This window comes from Corvus hawaiiensis, chromosome 3 (genome assembly GCF_020740725.1).
Source record: "Corvus hawaiiensis isolate bCorHaw1 chromosome 3, bCorHaw1.pri.cur, whole genome shotgun sequence".
NCBI classification, from domain to species: Eukaryota; Metazoa; Chordata; class Aves; order Passeriformes; family Corvidae; genus Corvus; species Corvus hawaiiensis.
In genome coordinates, this window is record NC_063215.1 from 26,553,077 (window position 1) to 26,564,793 (window position 11,717).

Consider the following 11,717-nt stretch of genomic DNA (forward strand, 5'->3'; position numbering starts at 1 on the left):
GGGGAGGCGCCTGCCCGCTGCCCCCGCCCCCGCGGCGGAGCCCGCTGTGAGGGGGCTGCCCGGCAGCCGCTCCCGGGGGCTGGGCTCGGGTTGTTGATCGCCCGAGTCGGGCTTGAGGCGAGGGAGAAGTTGCTTTTCAGGGGTTTTCGTCTGAGTTCCCGAGGAAGGATCCGGACAAGGCTGATCTTTCTTGGCCCACGGGTGCCTTCAGCCCTGGTCCACTCCCTCTATGTCGACATTCCTCGCCTCATCCTCCATGGAAAACAAAACCGTGTGATGAGCCACGGGCTTTCCTTAGAGTATCACGGAAGGCAGCTGCCTTCGTGTGGGTAGCACCTTTTTTTTTGACCAAGATGTGCCCATCACCGTGGTACGTGGTCTGCCAGCAACCCAGACTGTACATTAAACAGGATACGTTTTGGCATAACTGTAGACTCGGTAGTCTTAAATCTGAAGATTGAACCTTTATTAGCGCCCTCCCCCCCCTTTCTTTTTGGGGGGGGGGGGGGGGGGTTCCCCCTGTTTTTTGGTTTGGGTTTGGTTGGTTTTTTTTTGGTTGGTTTTTTAAGTTAAACTGCTGAAAGATGTCTGCTGCCTTAAATCCCCTTTCCATACTGCAGAGGATATCCGTGGCTGGGGTGGCTGCTCTTAGTGGCCCCAGCCCTCCTGCTGCTCGAGGCTGGCCAAGTAACACTCAGATATTAACAAATGTGGGTTGATGAAATCTGCCTTCCACAACAGAGAGAGCCCGCTAGGCCTGTCCTGTGCTTCCCAAGGTGACAGTTTTGTTCTAGATTCCATTAGTATTGCCTGTGCCTAAATAAATACTTTTTGGACTAGAACATTTTGCAGTTACATCCCAAAAGAATAGTAAAGATTTTATGCATGGTTTTTGTTTTGAAATCTATTTGTTCATTTTGTTAATGCTGATGCTGGCTCATAGTCTCAGAGCCTGTCTGATGTCAGGGCTTTTCTGTTCCAAAAGGCTTTGAATTGGAGAGCCCTCACATTAAGAGAAATTTGTTACCTGCCTAATACCAAAGTAATATATTGGAAGTGTGCCTTATCATACTTCCCTGTTTTCATCATGGGAGATGTTGGGGGTGTGGCTGGGATTCATCTCACCTAATACCTACACTGTAAACACTTGTATGGTATGGTTCATCTTCAGGTGGGTGTCAAGTGTCCCAGGTGGACTGCTCCCTCCAGTCTTTGTTGACTGGAAACGGGAGCCTGTGGCCACAGCTGTATAAGGTTAGAGAAAACATAGCCTGTCTTAAGTTCCCTAATTAAATTAGTCAGTATCTCAGTGATAGCTCTGTTATGAATGTATTGTGATGTTGGCTTTTCACATGTTATATAATTGTTATGAATGTATTGTGATGTTGGCTTTTTGCATGTTCCTTAATGTTAGAAAAACTTCACCTAGGTTCTGTAATGTAACACATGATGTAGAATGTCTATCGTTTATATAGTCAATTTAGAAAAGCTAGGCAGAGAAAGTCTTCACATTCCTGGAGTATTTATAAGAGAAGAGGAAAAAACAGAAACCAGAGAGAGAAGAATTTATGGAGGGAGCAGAGACGGAATAGAGCCAAGGAAGAAGACAAGTCTGATGAGATGATACATAGAAACTCTAAAGAATTTGTGAATCATGCATGATTGTGATGAATATGCAATAAGAGATGTACTTTTAAAGATGATCTTTTGGATGTAGAGGTGTGCCTTTGCCTCTGCCGAAGCACCCGGCCATAATACTTTTTTGCTGTTGTCTCCTAAATATCTCTTTCATTAAATTTTTCCTAAAATTTTACTAAGAGTGAACCTTGTTTTTCACAGCTCTAAGTAATCTTAGTTTTTAATTTTTTATTCTTTCAATTCTATATCTGGGATAATGCTTTTGTGAAGTGTAACGCTAGAACATGTACTATGACCTGCCTGTCATGTTGGCAATGCTCAGGTACTTCTTTGTAAAACCCCAACAATGCAGCGAGGCTGAACCATTCCAGTATGTCTTACTGGGTATACTAAGAGTAATCCAGGAAACTATTTTTACCTTGTCCCACAAAGGAAAGAGAAGAATGAAGGAATTGATATATTAATGAATTTCAAGGCTTTAGCTTATACATTATTTGATGACTTGTGATGAGATCAGCTAGCAGTGGGACTTATTTTGTGTCTAAAACTTCTTTATGTCTTTTAAATTTGTCTAAATTAACATTCCAGTCACTGGATTTTACTACATCTTTTCACAGACCGACTGGCACCTATTCTTGGATATCTTTTGCATTTGCAGGTACCAGTATGCACATCATCTGTGAAATTTCTCTTCAGCAAACTAGATATGCCAAACCCCGTAAAACACCGACCACAATGCTAACGTCTCAGCATCTACATCACTTTCTGTGACACACCTACGAAAATTGAAGTATTTTGATGTTGTAAACAGAGACACAAAATTAGCAAGCAAATTTTAGTGTTATAGTATTAGATATGCAGAGGTGAGACAACTTCCTCCCTTCTAGTTTGTCTTCCCCTTAGAGATCCCCAAAAGATCATGCTAATCCCTCTTGCCATAGCATTTTATCAAGGTTTCCTATTCAGACAGTTTTCTGTACATTATCCTGTGATTACTTCCAAGGGATGTAGCCTGTATTTTTTTCTTTTTTCTTTTTTTTTGCAGGTGCAGAACGGTACAGTTAGCTATAGTGAAATTATTATGTTTGACTGCAAGGCAAATCAATGGATCTGTAACAGGAAAGTACTGCCAACCTTTAATAAAGCCATCTGTTAACAGCAAGCTTTACATGAGTAACGCAGGGTTTGGTGCTCAAGGCACGAGCTCTGGCGTGCCCCAGGTCAGAGCGAGTCCAGCTGCGTTCTTCTGTGCATCGCTGAAGCGACTTGGGCACCAGGAAAAGAGCTGCTGGCTGGGCTGGCTAGCTGGCTTCTCGGCAGAGGGAACACGGCAGGAGCCGATGGGATCGGCTCACGTTAGCTCGGAGACAAAGGAAGAGAGAGGCTGTTCGGGTCTGGCTTCTAACAGATTTATTGTTAGAAGTTCCGCAACCCGAACAAGCTGGAATCCAATGGGATGGGATGAGATGGGATAGTGATGGGATGGCTCTTCGGAGCCTTGTTCTCAGTTTTATAGGGAATAGGTGCTGAAGATAGTTGATGAGAACTGTCTTAATGATGATAAGAAGATGATATGACTTAGATAGTCATATTTTTTTATTAATAACTAATTCCTTTATTAAATTTTTGTGGGCTATATAGGCCCTGCTGAAGTATTTTGGAGAACACAGTGCTTGCTATGGTCAAGCAAACTATTGGCTTATTTTTAGTTCATTTTCAGGAAATGTTGTTGATTGGAACATTGCATCTGAATTTCTAGAGTCTGGACTGATAGAAGTAAGTTTCAAGTTCATGGTGTTACATATAGGCACCAGTGTTCACCTAAAACTATGTAAGAGAGGCTATATGCATTTTAGGTATACTGAGGACTTACAGCTTGCCTGGAAATCAGTGGAGCTGAAGAATCTCAGTAACCTAGAAAACTTTATGTGTATATGTACTTACATGCACACACGCACTATATATATATATATACACCTAGTACTGCAACCCTCAGCCATAGGGAGGAGGAGAGAAGATCCAGCAGGCAGGAATTGTGCAGCAAGATTGATTTATTTAATTATTTTACAAACTCTTTTACAGACTTTTTTCATCATAGTCTAATTGCACAAAGGATCAGCCATCCCCTGGGTGGATTGGCCAAAATCCTAAAACATCCATTGTCAAAATATTTTTCTACTGTACCATAAACATAGTTCTACAAGGTCACAGGTGTTCATGGTTTACAGAACTTCTGCTATTATCTTCCGTGAGAGAGAAAAGTATCTCGTGGCTTAGAAAGCAGCAGGAAAATTCCTTGCTAACAGAAATATTGTATCCACATGTACCTTACAGTATGTGTGTTGAGGATGAGATCAAATGCAAAGAAAAAACTAAATGTAAAAAAATAAATATATTGGCGATGGGAAACCCACTGATGCAGTGTTATAGTGTTGAGGTCTGCAGTGTTACAAATGAGTGTTTGAGATCCTTTAAAAAATCTTTGGCAAGGGTACGAGGAAAAGACAGGTTTGATATTAAGTGACAAAGCACAGCAAATTCATTGGCAAGATTCACTCTATTACTTACAGGACGTTTAAGGCACAACAAGGGAAAACAAGCAACAACAAAACCAAACAAAACCCAGGCATTCAAAACAGAAATGAACCAAGAACTATCTAGGTGTGTGTGTGGGGGGAGTGTGTTTTGGTGCCTGTGACAAAAGACAGTAAGGCCAAGGATAAAAAGGAATACAGCCTAAAACCTTAACAGCACTCAAACTTAACAATACTTTAACTTAACTTATACCTTAAGCCTAACAATTTAACATAGGAAAAACAATTATACCTAACTTAACATATAACTTAATTTGTAACTTAACCTTGTAGGAGCCTAGAGTACCGAGAGGATTTCTCTGCCTGTTTTTAAGTGTTCTTACACTCCTGAACAACACTGTTTTTACCTCCAACCTTGGGAAAAAATTACCAACAGTCAGATAGGAACTAGAAAATACAGTGGTGTGAATTAGGTGATAGACTATTAGGTAAGATTGTCACAGGGTGAAAAATTTAGAGGTTTTGGGCTTCTCTTTGTAGTAAATAGATAAGAGTAAAAAATATCAAAATGGAGGATTGTTGTTGTTCTCTAAACCTTCTTCTCCTTCTTCTACTCCTCCATGTTCTGCAGTAAAAGTAGTTTGGAGTGATTGGATAGAGAATTCCGCAGTTCCTGCCCATGTTACTGAATAATTGGTAGGAAAATGAAAATAATATACATTTTTAGTAACCATTGGTTAAATTATCTTTAAAAGGCTGTGTAAATCTTGATAATTAGAGCCTTCACTCCTGCTTTCCGTGCTCTATGCTGTACCTGGGTCATGCTAGTGGCTCTGTTCCTCTGATAAGACTTAATAAACAACTATCCGTCAGCATTGAAATTCAAGGAAAAGTCGTGGTTTATCTTTGAAACTCCTTGCAAGGACTTTTAGAAAATTCTCTCCCATCAGGAGGGATTTGATTTATGGCACAGTTCAGTGTCAAACCTTAACAATTTAACAGAGGATTAACACTTAACATCCTTTAACCTGACTTGTAACTTCGAAGTTATGCTTAGCAAGTCAGCAGAACAACACTTAGCTTATCACTTACATTTAACAACTTAGCAAAAGAACATTTAGCAGCATTTACGTAAGTTTATAACTTAACCTTACTTACGGGCCTAGCTTACTTAGGTATCCAAAGTACTTAAACATCTAAGAAAGCAGTATTTCTCTCAGATTTGCTACAGCATATGCGCAGGGGCACACACACAGACAGAAATAGTGCAAGCAAGGTACCTGTGAAAAACTCCCCTTGGAGGTCAGTGAAATACTTTGAATGCCTTTGCGTCTACTGAGAGGTGAAGGATCGGGCCTTGAGAAGTGAGGGTATCGGCCCAGGACACGTCATTTTTCAGTGGTCCTCCAAGTATAGCAAACCTGAGGGTTTGCTGGCTCTGAGAGGCGTCCCACTCAGAGGGAGATTGCTGGGCCCGCTGCAGCCCAGGAGAGCTCAAAGGGCCCCATTTTGGACTGCTGTTTATAGGATCCCAAGAGAGTGGGCTTTAGTCGTAACAATGTTTCATCCTGGCCACAGTTTGGGTCGGCACTTTCTTTGAAAGGCTGAGAATAGCAATGTTATGCCATTCAGGCAAAAAAAGATTCTCCAAGTCTGGTCAAAAAGAAAACAGGAGCTTGTTAGACAACAGCAGTTCCTGGGAGCAAGACAATGTTTCTGATAAGCTCAGGAAGAGCTGAGCCCAGGTGGTTTCAAGGCCAAAGCCTAACAAGCATTTCTCACATCACACTGCAGCCTGGAAAGGAGGAAGGGGGAATGCACCACCACATGCAGGTGTTTTTTTCTTACCTTCTTGTGTGTCCCTTTGCCACGCAAGCTCCCTTTTATTTAATTTAATTACAGATAAACAGTCATCTTCTGATTGGTCTCCAGGGCCTCTGCTAATTTTGTAACACACAAAATTTGTCTCAAGCATTCCATGCGTGTGATTGTTTTCAATCACAGTAAGACACACACTCAAATGGTGGATTTTCTACCAAGATAGTTTGTTCACGGCATCCTCAGCAAACACACAAATTAGAAAGGCCTTTAGGGCTAATATGCTCTTGTTCTGATCTTTGTTAGGATTTGCCAGGTGTTTGGCACCATTCCCACAGTGTTCACATGTTGACTTAAAAATTTTATGAAAGTGTGGGTTTTTACTTCTGTGTATTTTGTGAATAAAAATTTTGACAGCATTTCTGGGAAGACTTAAATAGATAAAATAGAAATAAGGAAGGTTACAATAATCCTGTGAAATCAAAAATTCCAATTAACTGTTTCCTTAAAACTGTGAAATGTCTAATAGAGAAAAAAAAAGGAAATAGCAGCAGCAATCATTACTGTGGTGAAATTAGACTGCTGTTCAACAGGAGGTCTAAGAATGTCAGAGGAAAGAAGACAAACACTTTCAGTGCTTTTGTCTTGAGAACTTGTTATGAAAATACATACGACGAATTAAAACAAAGCTGCCCAGAGACCTAGGCTATGAAGAGTTTTTCTTGCTATCCAGTGTCATCTGTGTGCTAGTTTGAAAACAAACTAGTGGGAGACACCAAGTCAGAATAACAATTTAATAGGGAAATAAAAAGGGGAAAAAAAAAAAAAACAATAAAAGCGGATAACACTGGGTTAAACTGACAGAGTTAGGATACAACCTGGCACCCTGTTAGTCAGGGTGGTGGTGGCAGTCTGGTAGAATGGTGGCTGCAGTCCTCCCGAAGTGGTGATCCTGTAGAAACAAAGGGTCTGCTCCTCCTCAGAAGGTCCAGTGGTAGCTGTGTAGCTCCTGTCCTCTGGAAATCCAATGGAAAGGCATTGCCTCTGGTGGTCAGAGTCCCAGATTATATCCAGGATGGGATGCTTGGTTCCTCCTTCTGGGTGGAGCATCTCACAATGGGGTAATGAGTCATGAGGCCAAGTGTTGATTAGGCTCATTAACAGAAGATAGTCCAGAGGAAGTTATCTCTGAGTCAGGCGGCAGGACAATGATGGGCAATTAACAGCAAGATAGTCTGGGGGGAGGAGGCAAGGAAACACTGCCCCACCTGGTTTCAACGGCTCCTGAGGATGGTAATAGAATACACTGCAACCCAGGACAATCTGTAAGGTCTGTTCAGACTTTGTGCAGAACTGTATTTTAATCCTTATGTGGAATTAGAGGACAGTGTTCTCATTAAGTATAAAACCTTCCTAATGTTAAACCAGTGCCATTCAGGAAGTGGAATCACCATAATGCAGTAAGCTATAGTTGAGATTGTTCTCAGAGGCAATTATGGGTTTTGCAAAGATAGTCATTTGCTTCTGTTGTTCATAGTTACACTGTCATTCATCAACATTTAGTTTCCCCCACATTTTTCAAGTTCCCTTTTAAGTCACTGTAGGCTTTATAGGAAATAAATTATTTGAGAAATACCTTGCATGACCTTATCTATTTTGTGGTCCAGTCTTTACAGCCAGTAAGATGCACCTACCAGTGTAATAGCAGTTGAAACTTGCAGTGGCAGGAATCAAAACACATATGCATGTGGATCCCTGTAGCTAGGCATGTAATATATTTGCCTGGTTGCCATGTCCGTATTACTTGAGAAAATTTTCAGGGACTAGAATAATTCATAATTGTCACATTAGTAAAAGTCGGAAAATCAGTTTTGTGTACAATGAGTCATGTGTCCAAACTATTGTTGAAGTAAGTTAATGTCTCATATAAGACTGATATAACCTTATTTTAAATATACTCTATTAGATTAGAAGGTGTAAATTTACTGTATTAAGTGGTCAACATCTCTGTATCCTTATTTTTGGAAGCATTAGTTCTCCACATTATAAGTCTTGCATTCTGGTGGGTGTCTTTGCAGGCACTTGCTGCTGGAAAGCAGTTTAAATGTGGAACACCACATTAGGGGCATTTATCCTGGACACCTTTGTAAGTATATTTACAAAAAGTAACAGAATCTGTTCTATGAAATAGAACCTCGCTTATTTCCGTCTTTACACAAACATCAATAAAACTGTTTAAGCCTAAATGAAGATGGCAGAAAAAGATACTCTCCAAGAGTGAAGCTGGATATTTTGCATTAGAGCAATCAGAAAACTCTCAGGCATAATTGTCAAGAAAACCATCACAAGGATAATAGGTCAATTTGCTTTGAAATCGATAGAATTTTCCTTTCATTCACATGGAATTAAACTGAATAAATCTGCTGCAAACAAAACTTTGTATTTGATTTAAGTACTGACAAATAAGTGCCAATTTTGTTATCTTACTGTGTAAAAAACAATGTTAAAATAATGTTGATATTTTTATATAAGGCTACAATTCCTTCACTCCTTCCTTCCTCCTTTCTTTCCTCTCCCTTCCTTCCTTCCTTCCTTCCTTCCCCTTCCTTCCTTCCTTCCTTCCTTCCTCCCTCCCTCCCTCCCTTCCTTCCTCCCTCGTGGCTGGCAATATAAAGGTTCTTTCTGGGCTCTGCCTCAACACTTTCTAGTGAAGATCTATTTTCTCTGAAATTCCTTTAAACACTATTTATTAGAACACTGCAATCTGGAGCTGGAGTGTGTTAATTCATGTGAGGACAACTTTAAATCACAATTAGACAGTTCTTCCCCCACACTGTATGGCCTGACCAAAGCACACCCCATATAGTCTTACTTCTGAGCCTCTCATGTGGGGTGAGGATGAGGTGGCCTCACTGGATTATGTTCTCTTGTTGGAGCTACTGGAGCAGGGACTCAAAAGCCACAGGGGGAACTTGTTGATACTTTGCTTGGAAAACTGAAGCATGGATGTTTTTGGGAAGCAGAGTAGAGGGAGGAGAGCTGGAGAACATATCTTGGCTGCATGTAGTTTAGTCAAATGCTTTGCCAGATGGTTGGGGTACGTATATAGTAAGCCTCCAATTAATAAGGGGAAATTATTTGGGACTAAAAGTGCAGATTATAACAACTGACAAAATGCAAAAGTATGCAAAGTTGTTAATTGTACTATAAAAATAGCATAACAACTTGTTTTCTTAGATTTTACTTAGCATTTTAATCAAGAATGGCTAAAATTTTCATGTCCCCTGTGAAGGAGCCAAATGTCAATAGAAAAGTAGTAATTTAGTAATAGATTAATAAATATACTGAGAGTCCTGAGAGTAGTGATGAGTCTTTCCATGCCTACACAGTCATTTCTGTTGTTCTCAACATATTATGTGCTATATCTTAAAATTCTATAGGCTTGTTTTAAATAACTGCTGAAAAGAGTAGCAATTATGAGTTATTTGACTAAAGATGTTGATTTGTACATCCCAGTAGCTGCGTACTCCATAATGCTGTGGTTTTTTACATTTGCCTTCTAGTAACTCTAGATTTTTTTGGAATTTTTTGTTTGTGTTTGTACAACATGATTTATGTGTATTGAAGTTGGTCTATATGTTTAATAATAAATGAATTTTCATAAGGAAATAATTTGCTGTGGGAATGCATTAGTTAAGATATCACTTGGTCAAACTTTGTCTCTCTGCCCAAGTAATCTGAATTGTGTTTTTACCAATATACTGGGAGGACGTACAGGAGGGATAAAAGATACAAGTTGAATCAGTCAGAAGAGAAATGTGAACTAGATTCGAGTTTTCCAAATTATAGCTCTAAGCACTGGGCAAGTAAGTGTAAAGAACTGCCAAGATGCTGCCTCATGCTTTGTGTGAGGTTGGAAGGTTACCAGATGATGACTGCTGGGGCACATGGTGCTCAGTCTTCTTATCTAACTGTCCTTGGGGGCTGACAGCTTATATAACATGATGACAAGAGTGGGCTGTGGTGTGAGAACTTAACTCTTCACCCTTGCACTATATAAGTTTTTAGCACATTTTCTGTTTCTTTATCACCAGATTGGCTTTTGCCTTCTGACTGTATCACCATATTCTGTATAAGGAGCCATGCCCATCACTGCCCCTTGGCTTCTAATTTGCTCTTGCTGTGCTGCCCATGAAGCTGGCAGGGTTTTAGCTGTGCACGGCTGGTTGAGGACCCTCAACATCCTATAGAGTAGGGCAGATGACTAGAGTTTGGCATCACAGACCTCATCTTTGAAATAATCTTAGAGCCCTCCAAGGACACATATCACCTCAGAAATGAAAGAAAATATGTACATAGATAGGTAATTAGAATACAAGGTCTATGCTATTACGTGCCATTATCTTTTTTTGTCTACTCCCTTCTTGGTAGCACATATTCAAAAAAACTCTCATAAACATGTTAAGAGAGTTAGATGTTGTGAGTTAAGACCCTGTCCAGCTGCCATATGACTGGAATCCAAGGTTTTCCTGGTCCTGGGTTTGAGTGCTCAAAAATTTGACCTTTATATGAAAGACCTCTGAAGGCAGTTGATTTTTTTAATCCTGCATAAATCATGACACTTTAAAATAGGAATTAGTTTTGGTGCCTAAAGCCATTAAAATAGACCCACACAAGAGAAAATGTTTTAGGTACACCTCTTTCCTTGCCATTTGTGCTTGCCTTGTTCAACCATCTCACTGTGATAGCTGCTCCCATCTGGACTGGGGAGTGTTGCTCTCAGTGTAGCTCTGGATCATTTAATATATAAGATTAGGCAAACACTAAAGTTTGTTTGTGACCTTGATCTTAGAAAAGTTTGGACAGAAAAAGATGAAAGATGGAGGCCCAAGAGAAACTTTGCAGCAGGGCTCTGTGTGCACTCAGCCCCATGCAACACACTCACCCCCCCTACCAGTGAGATGGGGGAGAGAACCAGAAGAGTAAAAGTGAAAAGACTCATGAATTGAGTTAAAGACAGTTTAACAGGGAAGGCAAAAGCCACACACATAAGCAAAGCAAAGCAAGGAATTCATTGATCACTTCCCATGTTCAGGCAGGTGTTCAGTTATCTCTAGGAAAGCATGTATGACTCAGGAAGACAGATGCCATGACCCTGAATGTCCTCCCTTCCTCCTTCTTCCCCCAGCTTTATATGCTGAGCATGACACCATATGGTATGGAATATCCCTTTGGTCAGTTGGAGCCAGCTGTCCTGGCTGTATTCAATCCCAGCTCCTCGTATACCCGCAGCCTCTTGCTGGCAGGGCAGTACGAGAAGCAGAAAAGGCCTCGCTGTGCAAGCACTGCTCAGCAATAGCAAAATATCCCTGTGTTATCAAGCCTGTGTTCAGCAGAAATCCGAAACACAAACCCATATTAACTACTGTGAAAAAATTTAACTCTATCCCAGCCAAAACCAGGACACCTCATTACTACAAATCCTGGGAGATCTCACCAGGTATTTTCTAAAATGCCTGGTGGAGTCAGCTATATAACTTAAACTTTTGAAGGAAAATAGATATTGATAAAATTGATGTCAACTAAAATATCCCTGACAATAGGGGGAAATTACTGCATAGCTGTACCCTGCAGGGCACAGTAACTAGGCAGAGCACTACAGCTTGCCTTGCAGAAGGAACAGCAGTCTGCAGCTGCTGTCAGCAGAGGGATTGACTTTCCCTGCCA

The 11,717-nt window shown here is 40.6% G+C and overlaps 1 long non-coding RNA gene across 1 annotated transcript; it reads left to right on the forward strand.

Annotated features, from left to right (window-relative positions):
* The first annotated feature begins 2 nt into the window (after positions 1–2).
* LOC125323269 lies at positions 3–2,800 on the forward strand. Its single transcript, XR_007202450.1, has 2 exons — positions 3–2,501; positions 2,684–2,800. It is a non-coding gene; the product is annotated as an uncharacterized LOC125323269 (long non-coding RNA).
* Positions 2,801–11,717: the final 8,917 nt, after the last annotated feature.